The 16,565-nt window shown below is 38.4% G+C and overlaps 1 protein-coding gene across 6 annotated transcripts in view; it reads right to left on the reverse strand.

Moving 5' to 3' along the window:
- NLG-5 (neuroligin 5) overlaps positions 1 to 16,565 on the reverse strand; it is a 361,805-nt gene that overhangs the window by 53,808 nt on the left and 291,432 nt on the right. Inside the window, exon 1 of one of the 6 annotated variants that reach the window (XM_033338133.2) lies at positions 15,710 to 15,855. The exons of the other annotated variants lie outside the window; for them this stretch is intronic. The gene's annotated coding sequence lies outside the window, so the exon portion shown is untranslated. Of the gene's footprint in view, positions 1 to 15,709; positions 15,856 to 16,565 lie in introns of those variants that run through there. 6 annotated transcript variants of the gene reach the window in all.

Below are 16,565 nucleotides of genomic sequence, written 5' to 3' on the forward strand. Positions count from 1 at the left end.
CTCACATAAGCCACGATCAAACACTTAGGCCATATCATTAACAGCGTGAAAACGAAAGAGATCGATTCGAATTAAGAATCTGTAATCCCCCTTTGAGCAGTGACGCGTGCCACTCGTCGCTTGATCGATCTTACAGAGGAGATAGAGGTTGAGGCTCAATTTCATGGTTCCCCTTTCACCCTTAACGTTCCTTTAATAGAAAAAGCAAATTCACCGAGGAAATCAGACTGGAAAGTGGCGGTGAACGAGGTACGAGGTACGCGTGCAAGCAACCCCTTAGGGGATCGGTTGCACACGTCTCGTGGAGCATCGGCCTCTCGATCGGCCCCGGAATTGCCCTGGGTTTCTACGGCAATTCTAGCGAGGCCGATTTAAAAGTTGCATTCGAGATCCTGTCGCGAGATCCATGGCAGACGTCTGGTCGTCTCCGCCGCAGGATATTAAAACTTCGCGGGGAAATATATAGCGGTTGTCAGGTCGACTGGATACGTCGGGGGACGAATAAAAATGCGACTTATAGTACAGGCTGGAGAATAAGGAAAAAAAAAAGAAGGACGGCCAAAGTTGCGTTTTTCTCGAGGGACTTGCGGCCACGACTGCAAAACTCGCCGGAAACGGAGATTTAGACGGTGTCGTTGTTGGGATTGAGGATGCTGCTACTCCGAGGACTTGATCGTGTAACGATACGAGAGATGTTTTATGTCAGTAAATGGAAATATTTTACGTCGCGATGGTTGACTCGAGAGGACTTACGGCGCTGTTTAGGGTGTACGTGATTTTGGAAAAAGTATATCGGATAATGGATTGGAAGAAAGTTCTTTTTAAATTTTGTTAATAGCCCATTGTTACAGAAACAAGAGTAAAAATGAAATTAAATTCGTTGGAAATCTGTTGAATTCTTCGCTCGGCCAGGTTCGTCGAGCGACCGACTTTTTGATCTTAAAGTCTTTGCTGTAAGCGCTTCTCTGTATGAAAAGTAGAACGTCAAATCGAATTTATACATTTCTATATGCACGAGTAACGTAGAACGAAAATTGTTTTGTCGTAAAACGAATTAGCACTGCAATTTGGACTTAATTTCAGCGGTTCCTGGGGAACGGCATCTCGCGATGTCGCTTAAATTCCGGGGGATCCATTGAATTACAGGAATATGAATCGCAAAACCCGTGGATAACTTCCGAGCTGTTTGGTGTACATTCACAGAAATACGTTCCAGAGGAGTTTGCCATTCGTAATTCAAGCCGAGTTTATGTACCTTGTGTACAAAGTGTTGGCGCGAAGTTACAGCGCTAGAAATACTCCGCTTTTGAATCCCGAAAGTCATCCGTTTCCATGGCGGAAGTGGATGCACGCTGCCTGGTCCCGGTGGTAAGTGACACGTGGCAGCGTCTCGCGAATCTAAGAGTGTCAAAACTTTGCCAGACATTGCTTGTTTATTCATTTCTGTATCCTTGGGTTACGAGCGAGATTTGACGAAGGTAGGTAGAAACGCTGCTCTCCTGGATTACGGGGTAAAAAATTCAAGATAATTCAGATTTACCAAAATCCCGATGAAATTGAATAGAAAATCACCCTCTGAAACTTTCCTACTAAACGTCTCTTACGATGTTACAAATGGAAACTAATCAGGCAGCGTTTGAAAGTAACTTAAGTATAAAGTAGTCGGACAGCGAAGGATCTTGAAAGAGAAACAAATGTCCAAGACACCTAAAGATTCCACGGATTCGGTTATCGAAATTTTTCCCATTACGCCTACACGTTTCTTTTCGTTTCCCAAACGCAAACAATATTTCACCAGCGTGTAAACTTTTTCTCTTAATAACACGAAGCCAACCTCCGCGCCTTTTCTCTCGCGCAGTTAAGCGCCTTAATATCCTGCTTTCCCGGTGCTTTGCACAAAATTCGACGTCATAACGCCACGCCATTTTAGAGTTCCTGATAGCGCGTTAAGACGGCCTCGGCAAAACAACCGGTGATTAATGGCGATGCGTCAGACTTCAATGCACCTCCGGTTTTCAAAACCTGTGAGTTCGCTCGTACCACTCTTCCTCTCTCTCTCACGGTCTCTCTACCTCTCTTTCGCTTTTCCATCAAATTCAAAAAACACGAATTTCACAAGGAATTCACCGTTCTATCGAAAACCTGTTCAAAGGCTCGGGAAAGACTAGGCGAGCAGAAGGGTGGTGTTTTAAACGCGAAGCTAAGCCGCTTTCAGAGGAAGCTCGACGAACTGGGACAGTTGAGCGGTGGTTGAGCATGTATGAAAACGTCAGACAGCGCGTAAATTAAGTGACGTTCATTTCGCGGTTCTCGAGGGACACGCTTGCCACGGCCCCGTGATAAATAAAAGTATATGTACGTTTAAGTCTCAAATGTTGGCGTTGAAAACGAGGCTCTGGCTTGTTGCCGTTGCCCGTCGCGCCATGAAAGGAGTTTATATATGCGTGCTTGGGCGTGTAAAATCGTAGAGGAACGGGCCGCGGTTTCCCTCACTGCGGAGATACTACCTTGAATTACGGGGATCCGGCCGAAAAAAATTCCCTTCCCTGTTGGCCGCGGTGGTTCGTGACTGTGGAGAGAATCGGGACAACCGCCTTAAAAATGCTCGAAAAAACGCTACCCTTTTCCCTTCTATCCTCTGGCAAACCGGTCCAAAGAAACGAACTCCCTAATTTTCTGCCACTCGATTACAGCCGAGATCCGGCGGAAGTTGTAGTTTTTGTCGAATCCCTGTACTACCCTACGCCGTTTCCCGCGTCTAATTAACCTCGCGAATGTATCTCGTTTCAACTATACCGCAACTACGCTTTATCGCAATTTCTGTGTTATATCTCGCGTGTTGCGTTTCTGCTTCGGACCTGTTTTTCGGCTGACAACTTGTACGTTCTATTGGCGAAAGGTAGATTTTTACACGTTAAGCTGTCAAAGGGTTGTTAAGCTTAGCTAAAGGCTGAGTCAAGCTGCAGTTTGAAAATTTTAATCTACTCCTTTCGAGAAAGTAGACGTTCTTTTTCAGCAATTCTCGAGGATAAAATTCCGTCTATATTTTCGCGCGTGACACGTTATGGAACGTTTCGAGATAGCGAGCTTATAAACGCGTTAGTATACTGCGCGACGATAGTCCCTGACAAAATACGATTTAGATACAAGCTTTTTGCCAAAAATGGCCAGGCAATTTCGTAGGATGGGAAAAGGAAGGGGATAGAATCACTCGCAATTTACCCTTTACCGTTGCAATCCTCCCCAGAGAGAGGACTGGCTGGGTAAAAATGTATGCGAACGACACGAAGAGATTCTCTAGCTCGTTATCGATCGATAGGACTCGGCAAGAGGCAGTGCACCGTGGTGGCTACGTAAAACCGAAGAAAAGCGAGTCGGTGGCCTAGCTTCGAAACGAGATTCCCGAATTACCCGGATTTCTCGGAAAAACCGGCATTTACTCGAGTCATTTGGGAAAAGGCGAGGCCGCAAATCGCGTGCCCCGCTGTGATTTATCCTCCAACGTTCTTTCGGAGGAAAAAGCGAAAAAAGCCGAAAGGGGAAGAGAAAGAGAAAAAAGGGGAAAAGAGAAAGAAGAAGAAGAAGAAGAGAATTTCAGGCGGATGGGTGTTAAGCATCCACGATAGACGAGCTCGTGTCTGTTCCACGGACTGACAAGAGTGACAAAACGCCACCCCTTCGGGAAGACCGCGGGATCCGTCACTGGCTCCCAGCCAATCGAGCTTCCTTGTTTTCGCCCCCCGTGCTTGGAGCTTCGACATCTGATTGCAAATTACGTTCTCGGGGTTACGAGTTGTTTCCGCTGTTCCGCCATACCGGATCGATGCCTCTCGAAGGCGCTTCGTTTTTCTTCGTAAGCCCCTGGACCTCGTGAAATAATCTCCAACGTATCCGTCACGTTGGGATCGCTTAATTCGGGGATTCCTGCGAAGTCTGCCAGAGATTTCCTAGACTTTGCCTGTCTGCGCTGTTTTTAGCTATCGTGCAGTCATTTGTGACTCGCAGAGCAATCGCGCGAGAAGTTACGCTCGGGTTTTGAACGTTGGGAGGGAGACTGTTAACGAGAGTTGGTGAATTGAAACTATGGTTGGTTCGTGTAAAGCGCTTTGGTAATTGTTGGTATAATTTAGTGACAATTGGAGATTACAATGGAGAATAAAGAGAAGTCGGGGGATTAAAGACAGAGATCGCGCGATAGGGTAGCAAGAACAGGCAGCAATTTCAAATATGTTTGTATAGGGGGTGTTTTACAAGTTTATGTACTGTTTGTAAGTTTATGTATTGTTGGCGGTGCATTATGCAGGCGAATAATACCGCTGTATAAGTATAACGTTATAGGTATTTGGCTGGCAAATATTTACCGCAATCCTCTTTGCCAAATTAAAAGGAAGCAGTAGAACGACACAGTTGTTTCTGTTTATAAGAATCACGATGATTGAGAACACGACTGACAAATCGCATAAAAATTTAGAAGATTTTCTGCGTAAGAAAGAAGCTTCTTTCTTAATTAAGAAACGTACTACCGTCTTTGTCCGTAAGAAAATTCCATCTTACTTAGAAATGCAATCATAATATATTTAGTTTCTTCTAATTCTCTCTCGGGGGATAACCGACGGCTCGAAAATGTTTCGCGAGATCTGCATGGTACCTCGGAGTCGAAAAATGTGTTGCATTTCGGTCGGTGATTTGCGCGCGTCCATTTGCATTTTAACATTTCAATTTTGCCATGCAAATGACATTATGATCGCGAGGACGGCGTGTTCTTCTCTCCGTGGGCGTTATGGTGGCGATAAAAATCTGTCGGTACCTCACCACCCCCGTCTATTCTTCATTTCCCTTGGAAACCTTCTGAATCAGATAGCTTTCACGGCGGTTCTCATTAGTAAGAGAAACGCCAGCAAATATTTATAGATACCGTTCCGTGGCATTTACATTCGGCGAAGGGAAAGAAAACGTTGCACAATGACGCTTTGTGACGTTGCAACGGTACCACGAACTCCATTTCCACCCTTTCCACTCTTAATACGACCATCTTTCGCATTATTCGTCATCCCTTTTCGTTCTCTGTAACATCGCCAACCTTTCATTCGACTGTTACAACGATGCTTAAAGTCGTTCTCCATTCAGAGTTATTAAAATTCTGGAATATCAAACGCGAATGAATGACTTTTATTGTACAGGACGGCTGAATAAAACGACGCCAAATTGGTACAGCGTATTCCGCAGATTATACAGAAGAAAATGATTTATTACAGAGTTAGAATAAATAAAATAATCATTGTCCATCGAATAAGATCGCGTGACGTTTTTTACTCTCATAGCTATGCGTAATTATTTCTCGATAATACGACACTCGACGTTGTTATTTATTTATCAACGTGTAATTACACTGATCCCTCAATCTGCGCGGCACTTGTGTTACGCGGTAGATTATAACGCAATTTACGAGGTAGTTTTTACGCGCGATCTTAATTTACGTGGTCAGTTGCGTCAGTGTTGTATGAGATAAGAATAAAGGTACATTACGTTTCGCTAGTCATCGTATGTGTACATATTTTTCTCCGGTACTGACAGACTTTATTTACGCGATTTTTATTCGCGTAAAACGAATCCACGTTTCGAACGGAACTCCGCGTAAATCGAGGGGCGGGTGTATACCGAAATACGAAGTGCGTTTGGATTCAGAGCGTATTGAATCTTTCAAATCTCTCACTTCCCCTTATCGCACCGCGAAAATTTCATTAAATTGCCGTACTTTGATAGTTAATACCATACTCGACAAAGCACTTCAGGGTTTCAAGCACCTGAGCTTCAACTAGATCAACTCTCCAACTTAACGAACTTATCCTAACTTTCACAAAATATCAAGTGTCTGCGAGCCAGACTCAATTTGCCACTAACTAAACCACATTGAAACATTCATAAAATCTTGCAGTTCCTTTAACGTAAAAACGTCGATCTATTTATTTCCTTTATTAATCTATCTTAGCCTTTAGTCTTTCGTTATCCTGCAACTTTTAAACCACTAATGGATCACCTAAGAAGTTTAAATCGGGCAATCTTTAAATCTCGAAAATATTAAAGGAAAGTCAGCAGAACAGTAGAATTTCAACGAATATTTCCATATTAAAGTCCGCGTTTATATATATAATTTAAGAGAAATGAAGAAATTAAATACATACGAAAATTTTCATTAATTCGCAAAATAAAAAAATGTTGAAATTTCCAAGAAAGGCAGACGATTTTGTTCGTTCGTGATAACCGTGAAAGGAAGAAGGGATGCTCATTACGTCAGCTCGTTTTGTCGTTGCAACGCGACCACGGACATTGGGAAATGCAAATAGAGAGCAGTTTGGAGACGTCGGAGGCTCTTCGACGTTAAACTCGAGAGTTAATGCATTCGAGTATCGCGGCGTATGCAAATACGCGGCAAAGAGGCCGCAGCAGCACAGCACACGGGCAACGTAGAGGCGCGGCGTCGATTGTCGACGTCGCGACGCGCGTTATGGAAATAAACGCGACGCCAGCCGGATACGATGATATTACGAATTAGATGGGCCGATAATAATTTCCGGCTGCGCGACGATGAATCGACAATGCTTTCGGGTATAATTAAAGTGCCGAAGAAACATAAACCTGTTTCCTTACCAAGTTTATCGGAATTTTGAATATTTTCCAAGAATACTCTATGAATTTTAAAACTCTTTCACGAGTCTGCGCAAGTAAAGAAGATTATTACTCGTATCTCTGTACAATTAATTTGAAATTGCTAACAAAAGTAACAAGAGATTCAGTATAGACGTTCAACTGAAAAATCTCAAATTTTTAATATGCATAAGAGTTTAAGAAGTGTAATATACATTCATCGATTCAGTCCAACCTCTCAATCCTTCAATGCATATATTTCTCCTCGGTATATTCGTGAAAATGATCAATATTTTTATAATAAAAAATCTTATACTGCGAATGGATGTACCATATATTTTGTATAAAATATTTAGATATTTTAATATGTACATAAGATATCTATCATACTAATAAAAGATAGCTAAGTTAGCTATCATAATAATAAAAGTCAACGACTAAAATAATCGGCTAAACTAAGAACAATTCATTAAGTGGTTGATAAAAATCAATATTGAGGCGAAAAGTTAAAAATAGGTTGTTCGAGCTACCAAACTGAATAATATAAAAGAAAAATATGTAAACTATGGATCCTGTTCATGTTGCAAAGTCTCGCGTCCCGAATCTAATAAAGGTTGCAATGTTGGGGGGATTCATTTATTTCCATTACCGTCACGGTCGATTAGTGGAAATTCCATCCAAGCCAGGTTAGTTATTACAGGAACGCTGTCAGATAATCGAACTTCAGATAAATGCTGCGGCGGCCTGCTATGTACGTACGGACGTACCGCGTATATTTGCATGCGTGTAAACGTCGACAAATTACCTACGCTCGAATAATGTGTCGGTCCACGTTAAACATGGGAATTGCGGCGGGATCTAGCTTGCACTAAATTTGCTAATAACCATCAGTATTCTATGGACACTTCGATTTATTGGTTCACGCTTTGGTTTTTTTCTCTCTCGTCGATAGGATGGCAGAGAATGGTGAAAAAAGAGGTACAAAATAGTACGCCTCTGACCAACGTCGAAAATTGTTGACTGTTAGTTTTCGAACTGATTCGTCCGACGAGCGATTAACCGAGAGAATTTGAAATAAACCAACCAAAAAGCGAGAGATTTTGATTTTTCCTATGGAATCCTTTCTTATGGAATTTTGATTTCGTCGATATAAACGAAATATATAAAGTTCTAAATAAAGTATAATATAATATGTTGTTTTAAAGAGGAATTTATGGACTTACAATAATCATTTTAGGGAGGTAGATTATAAAGTTACAAACTTAAAGTGGAGATTATCAGAGACGGCATAAGTTGAAGTGGTTTAGGTCGATGCAGATTGAAACACTAAGTTATGACCATATTTTCTATCCCAAACGATGGATATCTCTAACTCGCTCTGATTAGTCATGTATTCAGGAATTTAATTAACTTATTAACAGGCAAAAGTTTTTATGACCTAAATTAAGCTTTTTCTGACCGATGATTTCCGAAATTTTTCCAGCGAGGCTATTAAAGAATACAAAAAGTTGTGATTCTCTTCACCTACAATTTTGCGCAATACCTTCCTTTTTCGACCTTATTTATCAAAAACACGATCATACTCTCGAACTTTCATAAATAAACGTATATTTTCTTTGTCACACGAAGTTTTCTGCAATTAACGGATTCGTACGACTAATGAAATTCAACATGATGTTCGAAAATTTCATATAATAAGTTTGCCAAAATAACATACTAAATAATCCTTTGCTTCCTTAATTCCATTTATCAAGGAGTAATCACGTTGCCGTGTTTCCTCTTGGAAATTTCTGGAACGATGGGTCACGTGTAAAAGTTCTTCCGCTCGAAGTAAGGAGAAAAAAGGAGATCCTCCTTCGATCGACGTATCGTAACAGGTATCCGTGATCTCTGCTAAAGTTTCACGGGAGAAAATACGCCCCTTAAACGCGTTATCAGAGGCACTCGGAAGCAGTGGTAATTAAATAGAGTGACGTAGTTGGGACTTTGCACGAAGGTTGCAGCTTACCAAGACCGAGGGGTCGACGAACCGCGTTGCTTTCGTTGCACTTGAATGCATTAGCTCAGCTTAAAGTCGAGATGGCGACGACTACGTCTCATTGCATTTGCATTTACTGCAGTGCCCACACGCATTTGCATTTAGTTACGAATCATTGCGGGGGCGAGAGGGCGCGAGCACGCGCATGTCCTAGACCACCCTCTTCCAGAGATCTTTGTCGCTTTCGACAAAACTTGGGAACACGTATATACTGTCACGTTCAACAAAGTCTGGCCTCCCTTTTAAAGTCAACCACTTTATTCTCGCACCCGTAAAATTTTGATTTACGGACCTCTGATTCGCCACGGAAAAACCAAGGGATTATGAAACTTGCGTGGAAGACTAAATGTAATGCATAGTAAAGAGCGTTGGGATTATCCTTTCTTGCTCCTGGATGGTTGGGAAAGTTAGAAAGGAGTTAGTTTTTTTTTTAGATAATATGGATGAACGCGAATGTTTGTATAAAAGAACTTTTTAATGGATGTTTGTTTGTATTTTCGAGGATGGGCTCTATAAATTTGAAAGAAAATAATGTGAATGACACAATACGTAATAGAAATATCTGTTTTGTTTATGCTTTTCTTTATTAAAGATACCTACTTTTTTGAAGTTAGATCATCAAACTAACCTCTTCTATATGATAATTATATGTATGTGCGGCACATACGTTTGATCGAAATGATGAAGCGAAAAAGATTAATATATCCTAAAGCAGCTAAAAGCTGGATGCTAAAATAATGTCGCAGTCATTAAATGTCAGCAGTTAGAATTTTTCAAACTGATCTTTATAAATTTGAGACAAAATAACGTAAATGGAATGTCACAAAAATGCTCGTATTGCTCGAAGATATTTGTCTTTTAAAATTTGGTTATCAAACTAACCTCTTTCGGAGAGTACATGCGCATATATACGTATGTATAATGGAACTAATTAAGTGAGGAAAATGAATGTATGTACCTGGAAGAAACTAGGAGCTGAAGATTGTGAAGATCCACTGGCTATGTTATCGTCATTTTGTTGAAATATTGTAGGAGCGAGAGATGCTTCTTGTGATAACACACGAAACACAACATTTGCTATTACATATTATTTTATATATTAAACCACGGTTTATACGCGTTTAAACACAGTAAAAGGAGTTAGTATATGCAGTAAAACACTTTGATTCTTTATCAATTAAGAGAATTCAATCATAATTAATGCGTATTTCCGAAAAATACCACAAGTTTTGCAATCGACAGAACGAACTACGCGGATTGGATATTACATGGCTACCGCAGCGTCTTACGGAAATCGAAAGTTTCCGAAGATACCCGAAAGGAACAAAGCCGACTTAAATTTGCTAAAGTGACGCTAAAAGCGCGGGAAAGTTACGTCGGATTGCAAGGCAAGCACGGTTTGCTTTCCATAATTTGATCAAATTCTCCTTAGATTAAATGTTACTTTTCATAAAAATTTGGGAGAAAGTAATAATTTAATCGAAATGTGATAGGAAGGATATAGTATGGTACGTGTAAATACAGTGTAAATACAAGTATGAAGCATATATGTGATGACCATAGTATGTCGTTCGAGAAACTGTCACCAAAAACGTATACGGTTAGGTATGTATATCGAAGATTTGCTTTAATTAAAGTTGATAAATCATGCATATCAGTGTTGATACACTGACGTGTTAAAAATAGTTTGAAGATAGATTCTTAAATATAAAACTAAGGTTATCTCAATTTGTTACAAATATACTGTTTTTCATCCGTTTATCAGACATTTCTGTTTCATTTTTGACAAGTATTATTAATTAATTCTATTAATTCTGTTAATTAATTCTATTAATTATTAATTAATTAACATTACTTAACGTTTTACAGAATCCATAGAAATAATATAAAAGTGTTTGTAAAAAATAAAACTGTAAGAGGTTAATTTTTGTCACAATCTAATCTTACAACTTAGCTTTATTTATTTTGCAAACATGATAGAGGTTACCTTTTAGAGTAGATTGGCTCACACTTCCTCCTTTGAAAAAGAGTAAGGAAGAAGAAAGACGGTTTTTATATTTTACTGTCGATGTTTTGCTTTTATTAATTCGCTATCCTTTCAGCAGAAACATTTTAATGGCTGCCACTCGTGTTGACGGAGAACGATTTTACGCCGCTTATTTTCAAGCTAGGGGAAAATTGTGTTATTAAGACGTCAACTTGAATCACCATCTTCGCTGCAATTTCGAGACATTCGAGGGAGCAACGGGGTTTAAAATATCAGGCGATATATATTTCACGGTAAGAATTCACATTCTCTGCATTTTTTTCGATCCTTGATTCTAATTAAACGCGAACGATAAAGAAAACGAACAAACAGGAGAGGGGAAAAAATAGGAACAAGAAAAATATCACCGTTCTTCATTACAAGCAAACGAGGAAAAACGCGTGGCTTTAATTCTCGAGTTTTTATCGGAACTCGATGCTGTAAACTACATATACAGGGTGAATTGTAAAAAATGGAATATACAAGTACCTCATTTTTAAATTTACCATAGTTGAGAGTTATGAGAATGAAGAAATGTAGTTCTTTTGTAGATTCTAGATTTCAATTTTTAAGAAATAGCATAATATTTAAAATTTAATATGAATATCTAGAAATTTGGGAATTTAATAAACCAAGAACTGAAAATATGGAAAGCCTGGAGATTTTGAATATTCGATTACATTCAAAGTTTTTTTTATTGGTCATGACATTTGTGTTAAAAAGTATTGAATAACAATGCGATAAGCACCCTGTATATCCTTTAATAGACTCGACAAAGTGCGCCAGTGCAGAATAGATTGATAATTATTATAGAGAAAATAATATTCCCCATTGCTCGTAATCCTGCTTTTGCAGCGAAATAGATACGAGAGAACGAGCCCAAAGCGATCTCTATTCCGTGTAATTTCAATAACTCAAATATTAAATACGCTCCGCGAGTTCAGTCGTTCGATTCTCCCTATTTCTAGATATAGAATAAAATTTATTTTTAATCTAGAACTCGTAATTTCATATATTTGATCAGGATTATACATATACGGCGGCCCACAAAAATATTTGAACACTTGTAGAAACTTTTTCTGAATATGTATATTATATAAAATATTTTGCACATGATATAACCATCATGGTCACTCACATTGAGAAGGTTTGAAATAAATTCGAAAATATACATAAAAGTTAAAGATACTTATTGTAAACGTACATTTAAAAAAAGTCATAAAATTATTAAATAGTCAATTACTCTACCATTATATTGTATCGCTAAGTAAATTTCAAAAAGTTTTTTATGACACACATAATACATTTATAAAAATTTCCTATAATAAATGTTCAAGTTACTTTCGTGAGTCGCCGTATATGCTCGTATCTCGGTTATTTTCAATAATTTAGAAATAATTTTGAAGAGATGGTACTTTTTAATATCGGCGTATGATGCGACCGTACTCGTAAACGAGAGTTCCCCATTTCCAGTCTATGCAAATGCTTTCGAGGTGGCCTCGAATTCAGTACGACATTAATAACGTTTCACTTCGTTCAAAGAAAAGGATTCGAGATGTCACGTCGCCAATATCTGTCGTTCGATTTTTTAAATAACCAGTTTCCGAGAATGGAAACGGCGAAGAATCGAGATCTACCGTTCACTGTATTCAATGATTTTCGCTTTGAACAATTTTTAATACCGCGTATCTATGTATAAGAGGAAAACACATGGAAATTTTTAATATTACGAAAGACTTCATTATCGCAGCAAGGCTTTTAGTTAAATCACTGATTTCCATGGGATATTGCTAGAAATTAATACAGAATATTGATTTCTTGGAATTATAAATTCTACGATAAATGTCTCTGGTCTATCTGGAACAAGACACGTATTAATAACGAGAGAGTTGGATAGAAAAAACTTTGTAGGAAAAATTAATTCTTCAACAGAAAGATGTTGCAAAATGTTGCGAGAGATCATCGTCTTACTTCTTCGAATATTTTCAAAGAGATTTTGTCTTAGTAATTCCCCAAGGATTTATGTTTCTTTTACTCATCATAATCATTAAGCGTGATACAATTTGTTATAATTCGTTTGAAAATAATTTTTACGTAATACCATTTAAATCCTCATGATATTAAATATTTTCATAATCCTTTAAGGTTTAAATTATATTAAGACGATTTATACAAGTAGTAACTTTCTTTTCTTGTCCATGGTAAATGAACAGAATTTTCCGTCTGGAAAAACGATGCCCTTTGACGTAAAAGACAGATTCAGCTTTGCATACTTCGACGTTAATCCGTTTTAATGCCACAGAAGATTCGTGATAACGAAAGCGTATCCGTTGCTTTTATCTTTACAGTAATAACTATAGCCTGTTTTATCTGTATGCCTGTTTCTAATCTGAAACTTTCATATCTTTTCAAGTCATTAGTAAGAAGCGTTTCTCTTGATGCTTTAGAGATGTTATTATTATCGATTCTAGTTTTTCTTTGGATTACGTGATTACCTATACATGTACATGTATATCTTTGTAGGTACCCATATAGCTACAGTATCACATTTGACAGTGAAGTTATGAACATTTTATGAAAAATCTACGGTTTGTGTCAGTAATTTCCAAGACTTTGAAATGACTGTATAATTACTTCTGTTTTTGTAAGTTACGTCTGAGAATATCATAATCTTTTTATACGTCAGATTGGGTAAGTTTCATGGAAATTAAAAGTACAAAAATTTCTGTGTTAAACGAATTAGCTGGCAGCCCTCTTTTGCTTTTTCTTGACTAACAGAGAAGGAAAGATGTAGAAGGTTAAAGATTTTAGTTTCGACGCTGGTAAGATGGGGTAAATCTCATTAAAATCGCAGTACGAGTTTCACTCCTTTAACTCGGAACAAGAAGAAAAGACTGGCAACTCGAAAGTATCGTTAATGAACTTCGTCCGTAAGAGAAAAGCTTCATATACTCCATCCATCTCTGATACAGTTATAAGCGCGTGTTTACAATATTTCGTCCAAGACTTGACAAATGAAAGTTGGGAAGAATAATTCGTATGTTTTATCGCAGTTTCATTCTTCAACTCGAATTCGAATTTTAATCGGATAGATTTACTTTCTGACGTTTTATTCACTGCGCAAAATATGTTTTAAAGATACGGAGTATCCACAGGATAAGATCTAATAACTTGCTACTATTATAATTATTATATTTCTATGTATCTTTCAAAAATCTAATTATCATAAAATATTCTAGGAAAAATTGCACGAAATGTAATACTTCACACAAATATCAATTCTACAAGTTTTCTTTTATAGGAAACAAATTCCGTTAGTTTACAATCAACGAAAATAGAGAATGACGAAAACAAATAATTTTTTACCTTTCATCTTTGGTCCTAGTCGAAATCAGATCAGTATTAGCAGTATTACATTAAAAAATCGAATTCATTCGATATCAGAAACAACATTCACCCAATTCAGTAGCCTAAATATCACTGTCTTCTACAATACCGTTCAGTTCTCTCCACGCGCTCCATTTGAAATCAATGCTCATATAAATTACCCTGTACTCATTATCTCCGCCTGCCTCTCGTTCCAATGCCTCGACGTATCCTTCTGAGAATGCATACGAGAATCTATTCGTTGGCACAAGCCAGGAGGATGGTGAAAGTGCTCCGAGTGAAACCGGGATCGGGCGGCATCTCATTTAGGTTGCCAAGCTTTCTACGAGAGCAGGTTGAACAAGATGAAGGAAGAGGGGTTGAACGTCGATTATACGAGGCGATGGTAGTTAAGGAGACACTGTGTTCCCAGTGTAAATGTAGCTAGACGTCTCGAAACTACTTACATACAACCCTCCGTATATCGGCCTTTCCTTTGTTGTTCCCGGTAAACATTGGCTTGTTTGACCGATGGAAAAGTTGTGTCGATTCGGCGCGAGACCTGTCAATGATTTCGTGTCAAAGAATGGCAACACGAAACCCAGCCACTTCGATTTTCCTTTTATTTTCAACCAACCCCTCTCCCCTTTTTATACACTCCCTCCCTCTCTTTTTTTTCCAAACCCACTCGTGTTCTGGACGAAAGCAGTGTATTCATTGTCCACTCGCGAACTCCTCGAGCTTTTGGGATCAGGAAAAAGGATTGCAGAGGGTGAGACAGGGGTTGGAGATTGATTGTGAGACTGCCAGACGCAGACTAGCCTCGCTTTCTCCGGCTTTTCTTCTCGTTGCTGTTCGAGGTTTGATGAATTTACGATAACGTTTATGTCCAGCCTGTTCGCTTTCCTTATGTCATCTACTGATTGAATTTGTTTTCTGTTTTGTATTGTTCGCGTGCGTGCAATGTCGTTGGGGTCTCGTTCGATAGATAAACAGAGATTCGGTCAGGAGTGAATCACGCGAGAACGTGTTTAGGTCGCGTGTGTAACGTTCGAACGCAACAAGTAATATCCGATGTTATAAATTTGTATAGCGATACTTGACATTGTATATTTCTATATCAAGAATTCTGTTATTACGTTAAACTGTCAATAATCGCAAAAAATATTAGTAATTTAATATTAGGATAAGATACGATCAATTTGGAATACGAAGAAATTTTTAATTTTCATTTTACGTATGTATTAATCATTGATCACTTGAATAAATTTCCTATGAAATTTGGAACTTATTTATGGTACAAAACAATATTCATGCTATTAATAATTTTACTAAGAATATTAATAGTAGTAGTATATTTTATTAGTTGCCGGAATTGCAAAAAGGCTCACGATCTTCCGCGTATTTCCAATTGCAAAATTCTCACATGCCGTCTTATTAAGTTACTTAATTCTGTATAAGAAATATACCTAATCGATCGCAATGTTCAATATTATTTTTACATATTAATCAATAGAGAAATATGTTTTAATTTATTTAAACGAATGTCTCTTTAAACTTGAAATTCGTTTAATATACAAGACAATATTTTCTCGTGAAACAGATATTTACAAAAAATATAAAGTAAAACTTACCGTGTCGTTGATTGTACGAAGACGTAACATATACACTGGTACACTAATATATTAATGATACACTAATTATACCATATTGCGTTTTAATTAATAAAACGAAATAAATTCACTGAATGAAATATTTAAAAAAAGACATGGAAGAATTATACGACGAGGCACCAAAGTCGAACGCAAAAACAAGACTGAGCGAGAAGTCCCGGGCGGGCGGCGCGATATTAGAATTCTTATCCGAAAGGGACGATAGTAGGGCGATCGGGGTGGGGCTACACGGCGGGAAATTCACAGACCCGAGAATCTCGGAGCGTAAACAGAGGATTTCTGGTTTCCAATTCTGGAACAACGCCTGGTGAATTGTTCAGAATGTTTACCATTTTACAGTGCCACTTTCGAGCCGGATTGTAACGTGTAACTCAAGGAATTTCTTCGAGAATGATGAGTATAGTCGTCTCTGCGTCGTAATGCATAGCTACGATTCGAGTTGGATTTTAATGAAAATCCAATGATCCGACAGAAAATGTGAGTGTTGCTGCGAGGTAAGAACTGGAACGATATGCCTTCGTAGGAATTTCGAAAATTTTCTTTTATCTATATATGTAATATCGTGATGTAATATGTTTACAAAAAGTGGACAATAGAGATGTTAATCAGACAGAAAAAGACGGTTGTTGATTAACTTGAACTATTCATACCAAACGTACAGAACACAGCGCAATCCACACTCTCTCTCGGCAACGCCACTCGCAAACTCCGTCTCCGCTCGACTCGCACTCTGTTTCTCGACTCGCACTCTGTTTCTCGACTGACACTCTGTTTCTCGACTGACCCTCTCTGGCCGTTGTCCCATTCTATTGCCTTT

This window comes from Bombus vancouverensis, chromosome 9 (assembly GCF_051014615.1).
Source record: "Bombus vancouverensis nearcticus chromosome 9, iyBomVanc1_principal, whole genome shotgun sequence".
NCBI classification, from domain to species: domain Eukaryota; kingdom Metazoa; phylum Arthropoda; class Insecta; order Hymenoptera; family Apidae; genus Bombus; species Bombus vancouverensis.